Genomic DNA, 22,803 nt, shown 5'->3' with positions numbered 1-22,803 from the left:
ATGTCAGGAAATATTATAATGTTACATTCACAGACATAAATGCTTGGGATACAAATGTCATCTCTGCTCAGAGCACTTTGAAAGCAATGTAGTAAATGAGAGGCCAGTAATATACGGCATCTAGTCGAGTGTGTAGAAACACTGCGTTTGCCTGCAAGCGGAATTTACCTAAAGCTTATACAACACAAGCTAAACTGCTTAGTTCACGGTAATAGAATTAGAAGCTGCTTGTTGGCATTCCTCTCTATTATAGGAAGGCAGGATGCTGTATGCCTCCAGATTTGGAATTAAAGTAGCTTTTAAATGTAATCAAGTCAAAGCAATCTGTATTCTCCAGGTTAATAGAAGCCGACACTATGTCAACCTACTTATCGAAAAAACAGTACCCATCTGACAATTCCATTTATCCCAGAACTCTGAGTCTTGCTCTAGTAAAATACCAGCAATTACCAATGAAAGTGACACATTATATAGCATTTCTCCTCAAAAAAAATACTTAAAAGCTGGATGACTAATAGAGCTGCTATAACAACACCTACTGGGGTGCCAGCATCTCTCAGTCATCTACCCACCAGGTTTTGAATCCTAATGAAAGCCTCCATTGCAAAGTCTGATCTGATGGTCAAGGGCCAGGCTAAAAAATCTATTACTTATTCCACGCATAAATGTATCCATGTATTTGCCAATGCTGGTTATCTGCACTTCATTTCCTGCCTATTGTGAAATATGTAAATAACCACAAGAGATGTGGGCGGCACTGGCAAACAAGGAAATGAATGGGAGATGTAGATTTGCCTGCTATTCTACAAAGGGCAGGATGGTCATCTCCACAGTAACCAGTAATGAAGAAATGACTTCTGTGAACATGATAAAGCATTGTCTAAATGTATTAGTATTGCTAAGGAAATGAAACAATACCATTTTCTATATACATTCTTCATCACATGGTACTATCATTACCAACATTCTGTCTAGTGGGCTACTCAAGTCTTCCTGTTGGAAGGGGGTGCGTGCAAAAAGCCTCTCCTCTCCCCCCCCCCCCCCCCCCCCCCACCGCCATAGAAATAACATGCATATTTAGAGGGCATTGGACATTTTAGTTATCAGCTGAAAGAATTGTGGTAGACACTTTATGGCTTTGAAACACTCCCAACATGCTCTACCAGTTATGGAAGTTGGAAAAAGAACATATCTAAAATCTGGTCTGTGTTACGACACAGGTGAACACACCTGTACAAGCACTATTAGTTTACATGGGAAGAAATCGACTGCAAATGTCACAAACAAGAACAGGGCGTAGAAAGAAATGTTGGCATTTGTCCAGCTGAAGTAAGCAGTTTCCTCACCTCCACCAACAGACTACTGTCTAGACTCTACACAGTCATTGTGACAGAACTCAGAAGCCATTCTCATTTGTCAGCTAGACTTAGGCTCACAATGCAACACAATGGGCCAAGGTAGCTGTAACAAAATGTGGTTTGACTAAAAATAGTAGTGTAAGTTATTGTAACATGCCAGGACGTACGGAGATATATCAAGTCCACACAGGGAAACACTGAAGTGGAAACGAGATCATGCGCAAAAAAAACTGTAGTGATGTTATACAGGCAACCCTATTAGCTTAATAATATAATTAAAAAGCAGAAAAATCCAATAGTCAATAAATAATTAGAACACAGTACAGAGTGTGTTGGACAAAAAGTACTCTGATCCCCGTTTCCAAACACTTCCTGGTCTCCCCTTGATTAATAGTTAACGGGGTACTCAAGTGGAAAGCCTTTTTTTATTTATTTATTTTTTTTAAATCAACTGGTGCCACAAAATTAAACAGATTTGTAAATTACTTCTATTAAAATCTTAAGCCTTCCAGTACTTATTAGCGGCTGTAAACTATAGAGGAAATTCTTTTCTTTTTGGATTTCTTTTATGTCATGACCACAGTGCTCTCTTGCTGACACCTGTCCATGTCAGGAACTGTCCAGAGCAGAAGAAAATCCCCATAGCAAACCTATGCTGCTCTGGACAGTTCCTAAAATTGACAGAGGTGTCAGCAGAAAGCACTGTGGTCATGACATAAAAGAAATCCAAAAAGAAAAGAATTTCCTCTATAGTATACAGCCACTAATAAGTACTGGAAGGCTTAAGATTTTTATAGAAGTAATTTACAAATCTGTTCAACTTTCTGGCACCAAAAAAAAAAAAAAATCCACCGGAGTACCCCTTTAATGCCAGTTCAGCCCAAACGTTGGCAGTATTTATGAAGGCTTCAGCCAGTGATTTTCTCTGTGTCAAGAAGAGAGCAGAAATGGCTCTGGTGGTGACCAGAACCATTGTCAATTGACAATAATCTGAACACAAAGTGATGACCTGCTGGGACTCCAAGGATTAGGTGTGATCTGTGGGGAAACCTGGCAGTGCTGAGCCACCACAAGTGAACCAAGGAATTACACAGTACCCATTCAAATAAAGGGGTTGTGTAATGGAGGACAGGACCTCCAGGAGCAAGTGACTATTTGCACCCACTCTCAATCTTTGCCAAGTGATGAGGATTCTAGAGAAATCTTCCTGCAGGGTCATCCAACTCTTTGTCTGCCTCGTCCTCTTCTGCTTCTTTTTTAGATGGAAAGAACCCGTACCTCCTCCGACCAACGGTTGGCAGGGGGAAAATGTAGGACGTTTCTATAAAAACGATGATACTCCACGGATCTTAAATCTGTCAGATTATTTACTGATAGATACACAAACCAAAGCTCTGAATAAGGGATTGTCCTTTGTCCCCACTGTCAACTTTGACTCTTTTACAAGGACAAAGGACATCCACCTGTTCACGAGAAAACTTTGTTGGCACAAGTACTTTCAAAATCTAGAAAGAAAAAAATGCCAAGATCTAGGGGTTACAGCTGAAGAGACACTCAATTGCATTTTTGGATCTCACTGTCTCAAAAAATGGACAAGGAGGCCTTGCGACTACAGTTTATCGGAAGGCAACCTCAACGAACAGCCTCCTGAGGTGGGAGAGTTGCCACCTGGGGGGGGGGGGATCCCTAAAGGGCAATATCTCCGCCTCAGAAGGAACTGTTCCAACGAGACTGAATTCAGGGCGCAGGCGGGGGACATGAGGAGGAGGTTTAGGCAGCGAGGTTATCCGGACCATGTCTTGTCACCAGCGTATAGGAGTGCCCTAGCAACTTCTAGGGATCAATTGCTAGTCCCTAAACCTAAAAATGAGGATTCTCCCACTTGTCACATCATAGGGACTTTCGACAACATGTCCTCTTCCGTAAGAGAGGTTATTCAACGCCACTGGAGCATTCTCCTTTTGGATGATGATCTGAGATCATATGTGGGAGAATATCCTCAAATTACGTATAGGAAAGGGAGAAGCATAGGAGACATGGTCACGCACAGTAATTTATCACCGACTCCTACTCCTACCACCTGGCTGAATAAACATACAGTAGTAGGATCTTTTGCATGTGGACACTGCATGCAGCTTTATGAAAAAAACTCAATCCGTTATGATACCATCTGAGAATAGGATATTTAAAATCAGGAAGTTTATCAACTGCTCCTCTAAAGGGGTAGTATATGTCGCTGTGTGCTCTTGTGGCCTTAAGTATGTAGGCAAAACGTTGCGAGAATTCCGCAAGAGGGTCCTGGAGCACTTTGGCGACATACGTAATAAGAGAGACACAGCAATAGCGAGACACATAAATGACGTACATGGAGAAAATATGAAAGACATATTTTTATGGAATTGAGAAAATGAGTCCATCCCACGGTCCTCCCACTACGGCGTCAGCTGGGAGACGCGTCACTACGGAGCTCCACCTGCCCTGCCGGAAACGGATATGAGCTCAGACGCCGCTCTAGCTCAGCCACGCACACAGTAGCCGGCACAACTGCAAAGCTCCCCGCCACAGCGGGTTTGTGCTGGAGATGAGCGTGGACGCAGACGCCTAACAGTGAGTAAAGATCCCTATTTTTCCTTTATAGGCTGGAGGGTATGACGAGTCAGCCTCACCATGTGTATTGTATGTTTTTTACTTTTCAGGGTCTACAGACCGGACCTTAAGAGGCTACTCCCGCTCACTCAGGGCTCATGGTGCCAACAGACTGTTGTGCACACTAGTATTGTAACCTAGGTTTCTACTGTATCAGCCACCTAGGTAGTTACCATATAAATCTTTTTGCAATGAAGTCTTACTGAGTACTTATAGTGGGTCACTGTCTCCTTTCAAGCCCCTGAGGAAGACATTTGACTATGTCAGAAACGCGTCGGGACTCTTTTGGAGACGCCTTATTTGGATAGTGACATATCATATGACTCTGTGCATTAAGTTACATTCAACTCTACATATCTGTGTGAATATGTGTTTTAGTAGATTACAAGTAAAAGTTATGTTTTAATTCACTCCCCTATTATTGTGCCGGATTCTAGAGAAATCCCCATGTTCATGGAGCTGCAGGCGATAGTCGAGCACTGAACACAATGGACAATAAATGAAGCATGGCTCGATACTCCAATCTGAGGTGAGACTGGGCGGGCCCCTTTATACTTGAGATTGCGGGGGTCCTACCAGTGGTATCCAACAAGCATATATCGTTCAGTGTAATATGCCCAGAGATCAGCTGATGAATGAGCAAATGCTTGTTTATTGGCTGATCACATCTTGTGAGCAGGTGTTAACATTTTCTGTCATTGGTCATTGATCTACCCAATTCAGCAATTGTTCATGCAGCCCTGCCTGCCCGGTAATAGTCATGTAATGGCCACTTTAAAAGGAACACCAATCTAATTGAATGGTGCTCACACTGGAAACTGGTCTGCCTGTTTAATGCTGACCTTAGACTCAGTTGGCCCAGATTTATCAAACTGTGTGAGAAAAAGTAGAGTGATTTTCCCCCAGCAACCAATCACAGCTCAGATAACAAGCTCTGGTAAAGTGAAAGCTGAGCTGTGATTGGGATTCACTCCATTTTTTTTTCTCACACAGTTTGGTCAATCTGGGACAATATAGTTATCTCCGGTCAGTATAATGGTTTAGGTAGGCCTGAAATGAAATGATATTTGCCAACAACAGGAGGCTCCAAATACTCCATACACTGTGCAATTTCCTGGCGCTCTATAAAACAAGTAAGGCTGCATTCACATCTCGTTTTTGCAATACGGTTCCCGGTCGACCACGTTTTTGCTTGCGGTCGAGAAACCGCATACGGCCGAAAACGCAGCCGACCGAAGGCTACGGTTCACTCCGGTCGGCTCATAGACATACATTAAATACGGTTCCCCTATACGGCTAAGTGCGGGCGCCGCGATTAAGCCCCGCCCACCCCTCCTCCCAGCCGTATACGGGAACCGTAATTACAAACCGTAGTGTGAACCCAGCCTAACACAGCAATTGTTCAAATCATGAAAGCTTTTATTCTTCAGAAGCATGTATTGACTGTATATATGGCCAGAAGAGGTGATGACAGTTACTGGAACAGCCCATGTGTCGGTCACTAAACAGTGACACCTGCTAACATGACATGTGCATACTTGTGGGATTTTACAAACTCAACTCAGCCTGGAAAAATAACACCTAAAAATAACTGCAAAGAGCAGACATGTCACATGTGACACCTCAGTGCGAAGCTATGGATAAAGCCAATGTCTGACACTTTTACAATATGTATATCATTCATTCACCAAAGCCCTCTTACACAAAAACAGACTATATTGTTTTAAATGCAAGAGCCCATCTCCTTTTTAAGGTCTTAAATGTGGTTTCAAATATGAGAAGAATCTACTAAATACTAACATTTGTATTTACAATACAATATTTGTACAATAAGAACAGATGGAGCTTAAATACAAATTTTCCTATAACAATTGATCCATATAGGTCAGATTACGTATAACCCCTTATTCTACTGACCGACCATCTGCTATTTTTTCTTTTCTTTCGTTAAACCAGATACCTCAAGAAAGCTGCCATCTATCAGAACTTGTCAGCTATTTAAAAGCTACAATCCTCTTACACATACAAGTTTACATGAACCTTAACTTGTCCTATTCACCAAAAACAGGAGCCTAAAACTTGACAGCCCTTCATATACATTATGCTGGCCATACATTGGAGATTTCTCATGAAGGTTTTCTTTCTGATATGTTCATGGTCGCTCTTTGAAAGTTATCTTGAAGGATAGTCAAGAAATGGTACCCCTGATGGGCAGAAAACAGTTAAGCCAGCCTATTGTGTCCTCCATACATTTTATAATCTGGCCAGTGGCCACCTTTAAAAGCTAGATCCTAAATCCACTGTGAGGTCACAAAATGGACAAAGCCATCTAGAGTCACCTGTCATCAGAAGAGCTTATAATGAAATAGATAAGTAAGGCATTTCCCAATATACTGCGATAGTTGGGAAGCATGGCTTAAAGTCCTGCCAGATTCCTCCGAAGACAAAGGCTCTAGGGCTGGGCGGTATACCGGTTCATACCGAAATTTTTGTGCTGCACGATATGAATTTTTCCCCATACCGCAATACCGCTTTGGCCCCTCCCCTTCGGGAATTAATTATCAGCCCTGCGCTGCGCTGTCCCCACATCGGGGAACTAATCATATGTGACCCGCGAACGCTTTTCTGCTTCTCCCCCACCCCCCCAATTATTTATTAGCCTAGCGCTGCGCTGTCCCCATCGGGGTACTACTCACATATGTCACCCGCAAGCACTGCCCTCCTCGTCCTCCTGTTTGTCGCGGTCGCCGCCGCTGACACTCTATACCAGTGGTCTTCAACCTCCAGATGTTGCAAAACTACAACTCCCAGCATGGGAGTTGTAGTTTTGCAACATCTGGAGGTCCGCAGGTTGAAGACCACTGCTCTATCCTGTATCCCTATGCCCGGGGTGCAAAAGGTAAACAAAACAAACTTTAACTCACCTTCCCCGTCGGTCCGGACCAGCTTCCTAGGGAATGGAACGTCGGAAAGCCGTCAGCCTATCACCGGCCACAGCAATGTTCCGCCTCGGCAGGTGATAGGTTGAGGCCACAGTCATGTAAGAAGCCGGCTCCTTACATGACAGTGGGTTCAGCCTATCACCGGCCGAGGCGGAACATTGCTGCGGCCGGTGATAGGCTGACGGCTGTCCGACGTTCATGTCCCCAGGAAGAGTGTAAGGCCGACGTAGGAACATGCGTTAAAGTTTATTTTTGTTTACCTTTTGCAGCCCAGGCATAGGGATACAGTATAGAGTGTCAGCGCCGGCCGCCGCAACAAACAGGAGGTCGAGGAGAGCAGCACTTGCGGGTGACGTGAGTAGTACCCCGATGGGGACAGCGCAGCGCTGGGCTAATAATTAATTTAGGGGGGGGGAGATAGCGTTATATACCGTGGAACCTCCATAAGTTACAAAAATACCGCGAAACACATATTTGGCCATACCGCACAGCCCTAACAGGCCCATGTACAAACATGCACCTTTAAATTTAAGTCACAGCAGACTATTGCAGGCTTGACTCAGAAAGACAGACTAAGACTGACAGGCTAGCACATAATGGCTTCCACTGCAACCACATTGACTTCAGAGAGCCATCTAACTACAAGTCCAAGCTTTTTAGACAGCAGATTTTCCCGCAGACTGGCCGGGGCCCAGTTGTCTCTCACAGACACTTCTTTATTAATTAGGCACATGCTGACAGATGGGTCATAAAACATTGATGTCCCTATTCTGCACCACTAAACTGTTTGTCAGCTGTCGGTAGCAGCGCAGAACAGCTTCTCATCATATGCACCATCAGAGCACAAAAAGGGGCCCCTTGCTTCCCAAAACACAAGTTTCTGCGGGGCCTGCACTTTAAGCCGCCCTTGGAATTGTACTGTCTCCAACTTGTTATTTGGTCTTTTGAAATCTACAGCACATAGATATTTTACACAAGCAATGTCCTTGGACATTAAGATTCAATAGAAATATGTTGACATATACACATCAGGAGACATCCAGCACTCTACTAGACATGGTACCTGGAATGTCCCGCCAGCTGTGTCACTACAACCACAAAGCAAATACAGGGAATATACAGACCCTACAGCTCTTCACAAACAAAAGTCAGGCTTATGGGTAAACAGAGCACAAGGAACCATTGTAACCAGATTCTACCTGACATTTTATTAGTCAATCTGAGACACACTAAATTCTCATTTAAATATTCACACATAGCATCAGGGTCCTGTCAGTTTCTAACCACAGAAAATAATCTGACCTAACCTTAGCGGCAAAATCCCAAAGGTCAGGAACACAAGCTCAAAAATTCTAGAATGTTAAAAGAATATATATATATTATTATTATTATTAATAATAATATTATAGGCCGTTTTTCATACAAAAGTGGTAAATAATTTTTTTTTCTTTTTATAAAAAATGCCGATTTTAATATTAATTTGAAGAAAAAAAAAACAGATTTGGCACAAAAAAAGCAGATTATCAAAACCGGTAAATTGCAGGTCACTTTACACAGTGTTCCCTCAACTTACAATGGCCTCAACATACAGTAGTTTCAACATACAATGGTCTTTTCTGGACCATTGTAACTTGAAACCAGATTCAACATACAATGCTTTGGAATCTGCGAAACGTGTCAATGGCTGGAAGAACCGACCAATCAGAATGGATATTTCAGTGGTAAAACCCCTGTGCATGCACTGACTGGTGTCTGGTAGCGCCCCCGACAGTACAAGGAGGTATTACATGTTCTGAACACTTTATCTGTGCCACGGTTAGCTGCTCCTTTGGGCATCAGGTGAGGGCGGCTCCATTTTCCTTTTTTTTTTTTTTTAAAGGACATTGTGTGTTCTGTACAGGACCCTGAAGAAGCTCCTGTCCTCTACATAGACCAGTGTTTCCCAAAAATGGTTGCCTCCAGCTGTTGCAAAACTACAACTCCCAGCATGCCCGGACAGCCTTTGGCTGTCCGGGCATGCTGGGAGTTGTAGTTTTGCAACAGCTGGAGGCACCCTGGTTGGGAAACACTGACATAGACCGTGATTTACAGCTCCCAGCAGATCTTTCTTACTTTTATATGTAAGGATTTGCTTTATCTGTATTAGTTATCTACTTATTTATGTTTAATCCTCCCTTTTTCCTATTTCTGGATGACATTTTGGTGGCTTCAGAACCAATTACCAGGTTTCCATAGAGTTATGGTCTCAACCTGATGGTTTCAACATACAATGGTCGTCCTGGAACCGATTAATATTGTAACTTGAGGGACCACTGTATTTTACAGCTGCAAGAATTCCAGCCCTGTGTTTGTGAACTCGCGATTATTTCTTAATAAATATAAGCAGCTCAAAACATTATTAAAAACTAACACTATGTTCACATGGAGGAAGGAAAGTGGTGTCTAGTTCAAGAAAAAGAAAACCTGCAATGCTATGCAGCGTACAAGTCAACCAGAATGCACTGTACAGACCACCAGCTTATGGGATGTACAATATTAGAGGATTTACTTTTGATTATGTTTGCATTAGATTGGTTTCATGGGTCACGATGTATCCTAGAATAGCTGCTTCAGTAACATCACTGTTTATCCTGCACTGAATTAATCCTTCCCAAGAGAAACAAGAGCTGTGGTCACACCAGACTGTTTTGGAAAGGGGAGGAGGACTGTACGGAACAGCGTCTTATAGTATAAAGACACCAAGGAAGGTCCGGAGCAAAGTGATTTGTAAACGTGTTAGTTGTCTCTTCCCAACAAGCCACAACTTCATGTAGGATGTAAGCATTTCATACCCTGTAATATTCCTATGTTATAGGCCATCAGTATACATCCGACTACACTGTAAGGGAGACTTTATGATCAATGCTTTGTGCTAAAAAAGAAATAAGAGCTGACACTTATGAAGAAGACTAGAAAGTTGCTGCTTTTATTTAGTAAGTTATCCTTCAAAACCATTTGTTTCATAATTCCTCACTGAATAGCAAATTGAGGCATCGATTCCATGCAAACTAACATTCCAAAAAAGAGTGACCACTAGGTGGCACTGTTTGTTGTGGTCATGTTTCTGAAAACAGATACATTTAGGAGAAAACCCTTGGAGGTCCATGAGACGCCTGCACTGAAATGTTTCCCTAAATTCAAATAAGGGCTCAGTCATACTACAGCGTATCTCCTAAGGGCCTCTGTCCCATTTAGTGTCCGTTTGGCAAAGAGCTAACCCTTTGCACAACGGACACTGCTGGGTCCTGCCGGATCCCATTAGGATGCGATCACATCTGCGATTTCTTACTCCAGGCAGCTCATTTAAGTCAATCGGTTACTGTGTGGATCCGGAAGAGATATGGCAGAACGTGGTTTGGAACTTCTCCTGCCCGATCCACAAATCCTGGATAGGAATGTACCTTGACTTAAATGGGAGTCTGTCGGGTGTCTGATGTTATAGAGAAAAAAAGAAATAGGATATGGATTATTCTTTTATCCAATCAATGACCATACTTTAAAGAGGTTCTGCAGCGGAGCTTCCTTTAGCGGAACTCCGCATCAGTTTAAACCTAGCCTTAGTTATAGATGCAAAGACAATTTGTTACACCAGAATGGATTTTCCTAGCTTAACATTACATTGGAAATTTTTGTATGAACATTACAATAGTAGAGTTAATAACTATTGATCACAACATATTTTCCATGCCAGCCTGGACTGATGAATCAAATCGGCATCTGCCCAAACAAGTTGTTTAAGCAGACAAGATGACTATGGCCTTGTGCACTCCACAGGGCTGTCGTCTGTGTAGGCTTTCATTTTTGTTTCAGCAAAAACCAAAAGTCATCGTAAAAACAGCAGTAAACTTGTTTCTTTAGGGTATGTTCACACAGGCAAAATTGCACAGTGATTTAGACAAGAAACCCTTGGTTATTTCTGCATCAGAATCCATGTGGTTTCACCCCCCCCCCCCCCCCAAAAAAAATAATCCATGCGGTTTTATTTAAAAAAAAAAAAAATGTAAGTTTCCAATGGGAGAAGACTTCTATTTCTCCTTCCTGCTGGATCCACTTCTGGCTTTGGCTCAAAGAAAAGAAAAACCCAATAACCAAAACCACAGAAAACATTAACAGTGGACCTACAGCAACTATGCTGCAGATTTTCCAAAGCAGATTAAGTACATGTAAATGCAAGTTTTACAAGTGAAATTGCAGCGTCTTGGAGAATTATCAATAAACAAAGATGCAAAGGTACAGTGATCTTGGAGAATTATACTGCTGTGAATACAAGTCTGTATACCCAGGGTCAGCCCAGGACTATCTGATGCAAAACTATGCTCATAAAAAGCTTGTGAGAAACTGGCCTTAGCCTAAATGTACATGCAGTGGATTTGCTGCAGATTTTTCATCCAGATTTGCAGACAGAAAATATCTAAATGAAAACTGACATTTTGCAGGGCAATTTCTATTGTGGACATTGGCAGCAAATTTCATCCAATTGTATGGCAAAATTAGCTATAAAATCTGTATGTTTCTCATGCAGGCATTTCTTTAGATTCGCTGCTATTTTGTTATTTTATTCATACTTTTTTTTAATTTTTTTTTATTTTATACTTTTCTTGTGTACCCCCCCCCCCCCCACACACACACACACACACACAAATACATAGGATCCCTGGTGGATGTGTAGTTGTAAAATCCACAATTGCAGATCCGTAACTGCAGATTTTACAAGGAGATTTGTGTATTTTTGTCTGCTTTGTAACATGCAATTGCAGATCCAGTGTGTGTGTGTGTGTGTGTGTGTGTGTGTGTGTGTGTGTGTGTGTGTTGTGTGTTGTGTGAATACAGCCTTCCTCTAGGATCCACTTCTGGTCCTGACTGAAGAAATGTAAGCAAAGACTGCCCTGTGGTGTGGACTAGGTCTAACACTAAAAATCAGTAAAGAGGCAAACATTCATGTATGTTCAATCTTACAACATGAGGCTCCTGCTAAAACAAACACTTATTTTTAGTCTGATGGTTTGCTAAGGGCTCCCCTAAGACTCATTTATCTGAAATCCTCAGAGATGCCTTAGATCTGTGTTCACCCTGAGGGATCAAGCTCTAATGGAGATTAACAGAGAGGAACGAAAGTCCTTCTGTTTGTGGTAAAATGCAATTACCAAATCCATTCTGCTGTCTAAAAGTATCCAGAGATTACTTCACAAGCCCCGATCTTCCTGTGTTACTGACACATGCCATTCACCAGCTCGGAATTATGGCTTCACAAAACCCAAGATCAGGCTATAGTTTCATTTATTGATTCATCCAAATCACACTGATGGGTTAGTTTAGGATTAGATCAGGAGCCTCATTGGGACATGAATCAAAGTGAGTGATGGCAATCTGTATGGTGCTGTAAAGTATGTTGGTGCTATATAAATAAACACATTATTATTAACACAACCAATAGTTGAAGCCTATGATCAATAACATGACTAAAGTCTTGCTAGATACTGACTCACTGGCTAGACTCAGTCATGACTGAAGAATACTGCTTAGGCTAGGGTCACACTGCCATTATGCCCCATCCCATTCTGGCTCCGTTCAGCTCTTTCTTTTAGGGTATGTTCAGAATACGGATTTGTAGCTGAATCTCTGCTCGCGGAATTCAGCGAGTGGAGATTTAGTCTGGCATCCAGCGGTAATGGTAGGACCGCGCGGCACTGCAGTGATCGCGGACTTCCGTGCAAAGAATGAACATGTTCTTTCTTTGCGCTGAACAATTTCAGCGGCGGAATTGTCCGCCGCTGAAATTCCGCAGTGTGAACGGGTCTCGCAGAAGACCCATTCACACATATGCTAACGTTCACTGTGTGGAATTTCACTCGCGGAATTCCGCAGTGTGAACATACCCTTAGAGGCCAACAGACCCTGAACAGGTCGGTGAACAACTGACACCACCGACTCCCCGCAGATCCTATTGACTTGAATGGGGACTGTTGGGTTATCCAGTATTATAACAGAGAAAAAATAGGAAATGCCCTTTTTTTCTTCGATTAACTCCTGTCATTCTGACGGACTGGCTTAACAACAGTGTGAATAAGCCCTTAAAGATCTTGTCCAAGACGGATCTAGCTATGTTACAATCAGCCATAGTTCTAGCATTGCATCCCTTTATAGGGGTACTCCGGTGGAAAATAATTATTTTCAAATGAATTGGTATCAGAAAGTTAAACAGATTTGTAAACTACTTCTATTACAAATCTTAATCTTTCCAGTACTTAGCTGCTGTATGCTCAAGAGGAAGTTGTATAGTGCTTTCCAGTCTGACCACAGTGCTGTCTGTCGACACCTCTGTCAGTATCAGAATCTGTCCAGAGCAGGAGAGGTTTGCTATGGGGATTTGTTTCTATTCTGGACAGTTCCTGACATGGAAGTAAATGGAAGCAGAGAGCACTGTGGCCAGACTGAAAAGAAGCATACAGCAGCTGATAAGTACTGGAAGGTTTAAGATGTTTTAATAGTAATTTACAAATCTGTTTAACTTTCTGGCATCAGTGGATTTGAAAAAAAAAATTAAAGTGAAAATGTTTTCCACCAGAGTACCCCTTTAATCACAATGGGATCAGGAAACCATCCAATGTCATGAGCTTTGGAATAGATTTTTCCTGTCTGATTCTATTCTATCCCATAGACATAAACGACATCAACAAGATCTGGCTGCTACTTCTCCCCTACTGCTCCGGTAACCCTATCTCTGCTGCCAGATTAAAGGGGTATCCTCACCCAGAGCACAGTCACATGAATGACAGCCCTGACCCAGACCAATGCACAAGCAGAATGTGTCACAGTGCTCTAATTTTTATTTATTTATCACTTTAGACAAGGCTCTGTGCTAGATCTCTGCTCACATGAATAAAGCTGGAAGCGGAGGTTTACCATATTAAAGGCAGTACAGGAAGCATCAATTCACTAGGTTGTATGGCATCGCTTAGCAAATCAATAGAAAAGTAGATAGTGCCAAAACACTTATCCTGCAGTTGTAGTAATGTTTAGTTTCCCATCGCCCGGTTCCCATGCCTAAATATAGATCCCAGTAAATAAACATCAGCTGACCTGGTAGTAAGGAGCGGGTGGGTGCTTTTGGGCTGGCATTCTACAACACTCGGTACACAATGTACCCACTGGGCTACATAAACAGAGAGCATCTCTATGAATAGCTAAGAATCCTATGACATGCATAGCAAGTACACTATAGACAACACTGACTCACAAGTCTGCATCCCCATTCCAAATGATGTCACCCCAGTGATCACACACAGGGCAATGTCACTGCTATTTATAGGATGCTACTGCCCATTACTAGCCCTGATATAGGAATGTGCATCTGTACTGTAGGACATATACAGAACTAGGATGGAAACACTAATACTAGCAGTGCATCTGTATTGTATATACAGACCAAGATACATACACACACTATAATAATACTATCAGTGCATCTATACTGTATATACAGACAAAGATACATACATATACACACACACACTATACTAATACTAGCAGTGCATCTATATTGTATATACAGAACTAGGGTGGAAACACTAATACTAGCAGTGCATCTATATTGTATATACAGAACTAGGGTGGAAACACTAATACTAGCAGTGCATCTATATTGTATATACAGAACTAGGGTGGAAACACTAATACTAGCAGTGCATCTATATTGTATATACAGAACTAGGGTGGAAACACTAATACTAGCAGTGCATCTATATTGTATATACAGAACTAGGGTGGAAACACTAATACTAGCAGTGAATCTATATTGTATATACAGACCAAGATACATACATACGCACACACACATTATAATAATACTATCAGTGCATCTATATTGTATATACAGACACTATAATAATACTATCAGTGCATCTATATTGTATATACAGACCTAGGATACGCATAAATATACACACACACTACCTGCCAATCGGGCATCTATACTGTATCACATATACAGGACCTAGGATACATACATATACACACAATACTAATACTACCTGCCTATCAGTGCATTTATATTGTATCACAGCAGTGCACATTTCATACATACACTAAACCGGTGTTCTCCAAGCAAAATGTCTCCAGCTGTTGCAAGACTACAACTCCCAGCATATCCGGACAGCCTTTTGCTGTCCGGGCATGCTGGGAGTTGTAGTTTTGCAGCAGCTGGAGGCACCCTGCTTGGGAACTACTGCACTATGATAGATAGACACTAACTATATACTACTACCTGCCAATAGGAATGCTTTATCGAGCTCCGGTGGCCAGTTCACGTTATATGGACCGGGCTAACGCTGCCTCCATGTAATTGGGGGTAGTAATCCTGAAGCAGTGCAGGGTATACTCTAGAGTCCAGGGAGGACGCGGGAAATGCTTCCAAGTCCAGGTACAGAATCCACACACAGCCGGTGCCGCACTCCGCTCTACACTAATGCCGTTCGCTGCAATGTGCACTTGTTTCTTGCTTTCAAAGTTTCCTCCTCCCCACACGTCATGGCAGTGTATCCCTCTACAGCACACTTCTCCTCCCTCCTCAGCCTCCATCTCTGCCGCTTCCCGCCCACTCCTTCCCAGACATTGGGAATCAGAAGCGGCCACACAGACGGCCGCAGGGCTCCTGCCCCCTCCTCCACCTCCAGTTGTAGCCTCAGGGCCACAGAGGAGACGGGCTGTGATAATGGAGAGGCTGCTGAAAGGGAGGTTAATGGCGTTACTAAACGGCTCACGCATTCCTTGTGGTCTTTCCTATGTAGATAGCTAAAGGAAGTCCAGCCGTATCCCAGGGCTGCTCACACATACAGTCGCGTTGTGCAGAGAGTACACGGCCTCACAAGATGTCTGTGGTGTCATACAGCCATAGTCTATATCACAGTTCCCTCAGGACAAAGCCTGTTAGGCTGGGTTCACACTACATTTTTCAAATACGGTTACCGTATACGGCTTTCCGCTAAAAAACATATGGCAAAAACCGTATGCAATCGTATACAACCATATGACTCCAAATACAGTTTTTCCCCGTATACAGTTCCAAAATGTATGTACGGTTCTATGCCTTTGCATCCGTTTTTGCCTACGGTTTTGCTATTTTGTTGGAATTAGTTTTCAAGCAATTTAATAAAGTTACTATTGTTCTATTGAAATTCCTTCTGCGCATGTGTCAACTCAAAAAACGGATTAGAAAAACCGTGTGCAACCATATTCTGAAATTCTGTGTACGGTTCTTATAGACAACAATGTTAAAAGAACCGCATACGGTTCGCATACGGTCTTCCAACCGGAGGCAAAAAATGTGGTCGACAGCGTTTTTGCCTACGGTTGAAAAATCGGCAAAACCGTATCCGAGGCAAAACGGATGCAACCGTACACAACATTTGGAATATGGTTTACAATGCATGCTCTATGCATACGTTTTCGGATACTGTTGTATACGTTTTTTTGCGGAAAACCGTATACGGTTACCGTATTTGAAAATCGTAGTGTGAACCCAGCCTTAGCTGTTATATATCTACACCTTTTCTACATATATAAAACATATCAAATCCCTGGACAATTCTGTTGAAAAAGGGACATGACAAAAGGAGTTTTAAAATTTGTTGAATGTACATTTTAAGGGGAATTTATCAAACAATTTAGACCAGGGGTTCTCAACCGGTGGTACGTGTACCCAGGGCTTAAAGGAGTAGTCCAGTGGTGATTCAGTGGTGAGCAACTTATCCCCTATCCTAAGGATAGGGGATAAGTTGCAGATCGCGGGGGGTCCGACCGCTGGGGCCCCGACCGCTGGGGCCCCCTGCGATCTCCTGTACGGAGCCCCAACAGCCCGCGGGAAGGGGGCGTGTCGACCTCCGCACGAGGCGGCGGCCGACACGCCCCCTCAATACAACTCTATGGCAGAGCCGAAGCGCTGCCTTCGGCAATCTCCGGCTCTGCCATAGAGATGTATTGAGGGGGTGTGTCGGCCGCCGCCTCGTGCGGGGGTCGACACCCGCTATCTCGGCGGAGAGCCGGGGCCCCGTACAGAGAGATCGCGGGGGGCCCCAGCGGTCGGACCCCCCGCAATCTCAAACTTATCCCCTATCCTTAGGATAGGGGATAAGTTTTTCACCACTGGACTACCCCTTTAAGTCCTGAAGGGACACATGGGAACAAGGTTCCCGCACTTTTTTTCAGAGCAGGAACATTGTTTCCATTTGCAGGACCAGCCCTAAAGTGGAAACCTTGGGCGAGTTCCCACACTTTGGGGAGATTTATCCAAACCTGTGCAGAGTCCCAGTTGCCCATAGCAACCAATCAGCTTGCTTCTTACATTCCTAACAAGGCCTGTGAAAAATGAAAGAAGCGATCTGATTGGTTGCTATGGGCAACTGGGCAACTTTGCCTCTGCACAGGTTTTGATAAATCTCCCCCTTTGACTTGACCCCTGCGCATACCTCTTGGGGTACGCCACCAGTTGTGCGGGGGTACGCAATGCGCTGACAAATACCGGCCATGCATTGGTCAGTATTTGTCAGCACATTGCGAGGAATGGCAACAGCAGCTCTCAGTAAAGTATTGCCGCCACGGCTACTTTATGGCACATGATGGACATGGGACCCTGGTGTAGATTGCACATGAGGGCCCAAAAGCTGAAAGTTATGCCACTGATCACATGACCTTAGGGAAGCCTTCAAAATCATGCAAACAGCTCTCCCAGCCAATCAGGAGGCAGTGTAAGGATGATGCCAGAGCCAATATAAGGGTAGGGTCACACAGGGCGCATCTGCAGTATATTTAATGCTGTGGATGTGCAAAGGCCGTGACAGAGGGATTGCAGAGTGAGCACCCAGCTGCGGCCGGGTAGCTCTGTGTATCCGCTCGTAGAAATCTGCCGCTATGAGTGGGCACACAGATCTACCTGACCACAGGCAGGAGCTCGCTCTTTAGTTCCTCTGTGACTGCCATCTGCACATCTGCAGTGTCAATTACGCTGTGGATGCGCCCTGTGTGACCCTGCCTAAGGGTGGATTCCCACCTGGCGTAAACGCAGCGTATTTCACTCTGTGCAAAGTTTGCTACGTATTCCTTGCTCACTATACATACAGGGCTTTCTGGTGGCAGCCCTATGTGTGCAGTGAGTTTTGGACGTGGAGCCACGCGTCGCAGTCATCCCGGCACATGGCTCCGCCTCCAAAACTCACTACACACATAAGACTGCAGCCGGAAAGCCCTGTTTGTATAGTGAGCGAGGAATACACAGCGTATTTCCCACTGCTGCTGCAAATTTTGCGCAACGGGAAATGCGCTGTATATACGCCAGGTGGGAACGCACCCTAACGCACTGGATCCCCTGCAGGTTTAAAGTTGCGGATCTGCAGCTGTTTAATGGTCTATTTGTGTACATTATTATGCGCAGATTTGATGCGCAGGATTTTCTGCTGCAGATTTCAATGTAAACTAAATGATTGAACACAGCTTCAAATCCTGTGCATCAAATCTGGATACTGTACGTGTGAATAGACTCTAACAGTTATAAAATCTGCAGTAGCTGATTTTACAACTGGTAACGGAAATCTGTCATCAGTTTCGCCTGTACTAACCTGTCGGTACAGACAGGTCGTGCAGGTGACACTCATGATAACGATATCTACCTGATCCCGTTTCGTGCTCTGGTTCTCCCACTATCTTTTTAGGTATCTTTCGTCCCGGGGCTGACTTGGAGCATGGGCGGAGCTTCCTGATGGGTGGAGGATTCAGATGGGCGCAGGAACAGTGACGTCACGAAGCTCCGCCCATGCTCCAAGTCGAAGATACTGAAGAAGATGGCGTAAGAACCGAAACATGGAATGGGATCACGTAAGTATCGTCATCAGTGTCACCTGCACTACTTGTCTGTACCAACAGGTTAGTGCAGGTGAAAATTATGACAGATTTCCTTTAAACCACAATAGCAGATCCACAACTTTAAATCTGCAGAGGATCTGGTGTGTGTGAATACGTTTTGTATTGTACAGCAGCCATTTTAGGGATAGCAGGTGTTAGTGAAATTGTGTCAGCTACTACTACCCCCAATCCACCACCCCTGCAGCCGAATTATACCATTCCTAAGCAACCACTGGTCTCCTTTCCTGTCCATTGTTTGACACTGTGCGCTTATGCAGCTTCTTCTACCACCACCCCTGTTGCTTCTACTATCAGGCTTACCCAACAACAGATGAACCCCAAAAAGGGACTGCTTGGTAAAAGTCATTGGGGAAGATTTATCAAAATATCTGCGGAAAAGTTTACCAGTTGCCCAGAGCAATCAATCGGATCGCTTCTTTAATTTATAAAAAAAGGCCATTGAAAAATGAAATAAGCTTTTTATTAAAAAGCTAAATAAACAAGCTGTTAGCTACCACTTGGTACCACATCTGTTTAGCCATAGTGATAAATTTGGCCATAACTTTGACATCTCAGTACACTCCTAGGTGACTTAAAAGGGTTATACAGCTTAGGGTTCAGGTTCAGTTCAAACTATTTCGGTCCAAACCTAACTTTTTGACAAAGTTTGATGAACCAGCCAAGCTGAACTTTTAAAAAGTTCACTTATCTCTTCTGCTAACCAAAATAAAGACGTAGGGGAAGATTTATCAAAACCTGTCCAGAGGAAAAGTTGCTGAGTTGCCCATCAAAACCAATCAGATTGCTTCTTTCATAGTTCAGAGGCCCTTTCAAAAATGAAAGCCATCTGATTGGTTAATATGGGCAATTCAGCAACTTTTTCTCTGGACGGGTTTAGAAAAATCTCCCCCATAATACTGTGTGTGAATCAAGCCTGAAGGTGTCCATACACCTTCAAAAGCTATGCCACCTGATTACTCCATACTAAGCTATGTCTGCATGGGACAAGGAGGAAAAGCCACAGGCAGAGTCTTCTGGCTGCTGCTTATCTCTTGGGAGAACAAAAGAATTAAGCATTGAAATTCAATGTGCCCGAACCTTGATGATGAGTCAGGAATCCTCCATAAACATGAGACTAGGCAGGTCCTGCTGAAGTCAGCGGTCCGGTCATCTTTGTCTTTTAAGCTGTTTAATGATGTTATTCAGGAAGCAGAAACATTTAGTCCTGATAACATTCTTTGTCATTGACACCTGAAGAATTCAGAATATAAATTTGTAGATCTAAATTACATTTTTTTTAGATGTCAGATATAATAGACAGTCAAATTTTAACTTTGGGTGTCCTCGAGACACCCAAATTTCCTCTTTGGGCCCTATTATACTGAGCGGATATAGGCTGAAAAGGCCAATATCATCACCCTGTGTAATAGGGCCAGCAATCAGCTGACAAATGCGCAAGCACTGGTATGTCGGCTCATTGTTTTGTTTTGTTCTGCTTAGCCCCCTTAAGGACCGTGGAAATTCCGGTCCCCGCTGCTCGCCAGGCAGGGACCGGACCGGGATGCCTGCTGAAATCATTCAGCAGACGCGACATGCAAACCCCTGGGGGAGTCCTGAGACCCCCCGCGATCAATTCAGATTGGCGATTCCGGGTCAATCAGGTCCCCGGTACGGAAAAAAAGGGTGATAGGTGCCGTCCGAGACATCACCCTTTAGCAGCAGGAGTGAGATGGCCGACGAATCAGGACTCCTGCTGTGGGGGTGTCCCTAATGGCACCCGCTCCGCCCCTATTCCGGAGGGCGGAGAGAGTGGGTGCCATGGAGTCCGTATCTGAGTAGGGGCCCCCTATCCCCGGCATCGGAGGCGAGATCGGGGCCCCAGGAGCAGAGACAGCGGCGGCAGTCAGGAGGATGATCACGTAGCAGCAGGAGTTAAGGCTGGCCTCCTGCTGTTGCTTAGCAACAACTCCCAGCATGCACAAAAGGGCATGCTGGGAGTTGTTGTTATGCAACAACAGAAGGCACAACTATAACTCCCAGCATGCTCTTTGGTAGTTTTTGCATGCTGGGGGTTGTAGTTTTGCAACAGCTGAAGGCACACTGGTTGCGAAACACAGAGTTTGTTACCTAACTCAGTGTTTTGCAACCAGTGTTCCTCCAGCTGTTGCAAACTACAACTCCCAGCATGCACTGATAGATCGTACATGCTGGGAGTTGTAGTTTTGCAACAGTTGGAGGCACACTGGTTGCAAAACCCTGAGTTAAGTAACAAACTCTGTGTTTTGCAACCAGCGTGCCATCAGCTGTTGCATAACTACAACCCCCAGCATGCACGGACAGCCAAAGGGTATGCTGGGAGTTGTAGTTTCGCAACAGCTGGAGTTCCCCCCCCCCCATGTTAATATAGAGGGTACATTCACTCAGGAGGAGGTTTACAGTGAGTTTCTTTCTGCTAGCTTAAGATGCAGCAAATGTTCTGCTGCAGCTCAAACTCCCAGCGGGAAACTCGCTGTGAACCCCCGTCCATGTGAATGTACCCAAAAAACACTACACTACTCCACACCACACTACACGAAATAAAGGGTAGAACACTACATATACATATACCCCTACACAGTAACACCCCCCCCCCCCCCCCGGCTCCTTTAACATACTTAATTCATGGGAAGAGCCACGGTTCAGAATGCCGGGGTGCTGGTCCAGAGATCGTCGGGGGCCCCCCCCCCCCCGGATTTTTGGAGGCCTATGTACCCCTCAGGGAGCTCTCTGTAGATGAGTCTCTTATCAGTTTTAAGGGGAGACTCATCTTCCGCCAGTATATTCCCTTGAAGCGGGCACAGTATGGTGTAAAACTCTGCAAACTTTGTGAGAGTACCTCCGGGTACACTTGCAAGTTTAGAGTATATGAGGGACGGAATTCCCGTATTGAACCCCCAGAATATCCCCCCACTCTGGGTGTTAGTGGGAAACTCGTTTGGGACCTTGTGCACCCATTGCTAGATAAGGTTTCCACTTGTACGTGGACAACTTTTATACCAGCATCCCTCTGTTCACATCCCTTGCTGCCAGATCCATGTCCGCTTTTGGGACCGTACGGAAGATCCAGAGAGGCCTCCCTCTAAATTTGATCCAGACACCTATGCCCAAGGGTGAGTCCTGTGCCCTTACCCATGAAAACCTGTTGCTGTCAGGTATAAGGATAAGAAGTATGTCCTTATGCTGACCACAATTCATGGTAACGGCAGCTCACCTGTCCCTGTGCGAGGTACCACAACACCGGTCCTCAAGCCCGATTGTATTCTTGACTACAATCGGTATATGGGGGGAGTTGATCTTTCTGATCAAGTCCTCAAGCCATACATGGCCATGCGCAAAACATGGTACAAAAAAGTTGCGGTCTACTTGGTACAGGTTGCCATGTACAACTTTTTTGTACTGTCCCAGTACACTGGCAACACAGGGACATTCCTCCAGTTCTAAGAAGGAGTCCTAAGGGCCATGATCTTTGGCAACCGGGAAAGAGCAGGCCGGAGTTCCCAAGGAACTGGAAATATAGGTGCCAGGATTGTCCCAGGCCAGCACTTTCCAAGTGAAGTCCCCCACACTGGAAAGAAGGGACGAACCCAGAAAAGATGCAGATTGTGTTACAGGAGGGGGATAAGGAAGGACACCACCACTCAATGTGACACTTGCCCTGATCATCCGGGCCTCAGCATTAAAAACTTGCTTCAGGGAGTATCACACTTCCATAGAGTACAACATTTTAATTTTCCATAATTTGACCCCAATGTACCAAGTCCAGAGTGCATTCCAAATTTTAACCCCATAAAACACTAAATTGCCCAATAAACTCTTTCATCAAAGACAAAAAAAGAAAATAAAACCTGATAAGACCTCTGGGGGTGTTTTTTCCAAAAATGGGTCAG

At 44.1% G+C, this 22,803-nt stretch overlaps 1 protein-coding gene across 5 annotated transcripts in view; it reads right to left on the bottom strand.

The window, feature by feature from the left end:
- RASGEF1B (RasGEF domain family member 1B) overlaps nucleotides 1-22,803 on the bottom strand; it is a 404,503-nt gene that overhangs the window by 18,043 nt on the left and 363,657 nt on the right. Inside the window, exon 1 of one of the 5 annotated variants that reach the window (XM_056568936.1) lies at nucleotides 15,246-15,843. The exons of 2 other annotated variants lie outside the window; for them this stretch is intronic. The gene's annotated coding sequence lies outside the window, so the exon portion shown is untranslated. Of the gene's footprint in view, nucleotides 1-14,065; nucleotides 14,087-15,245; nucleotides 15,844-22,803 lie in introns of those variants that run through there. 2 more of the 5 variants (XM_056568935.1, XM_056568934.1) reach the window with 2 other exon arrangements.

The sequence above is a fragment of the Hyla sarda genome, chromosome 1, assembly GCF_029499605.1.
Source record: "Hyla sarda isolate aHylSar1 chromosome 1, aHylSar1.hap1, whole genome shotgun sequence".
Taxonomy (NCBI): Eukaryota; Metazoa; Chordata; class Amphibia; order Anura; family Hylidae; genus Hyla; species Hyla sarda.
Note: the sequence above shows the minus strand (reverse complement) of the source record. Positions and strands in the feature narration are given on the sequence as shown.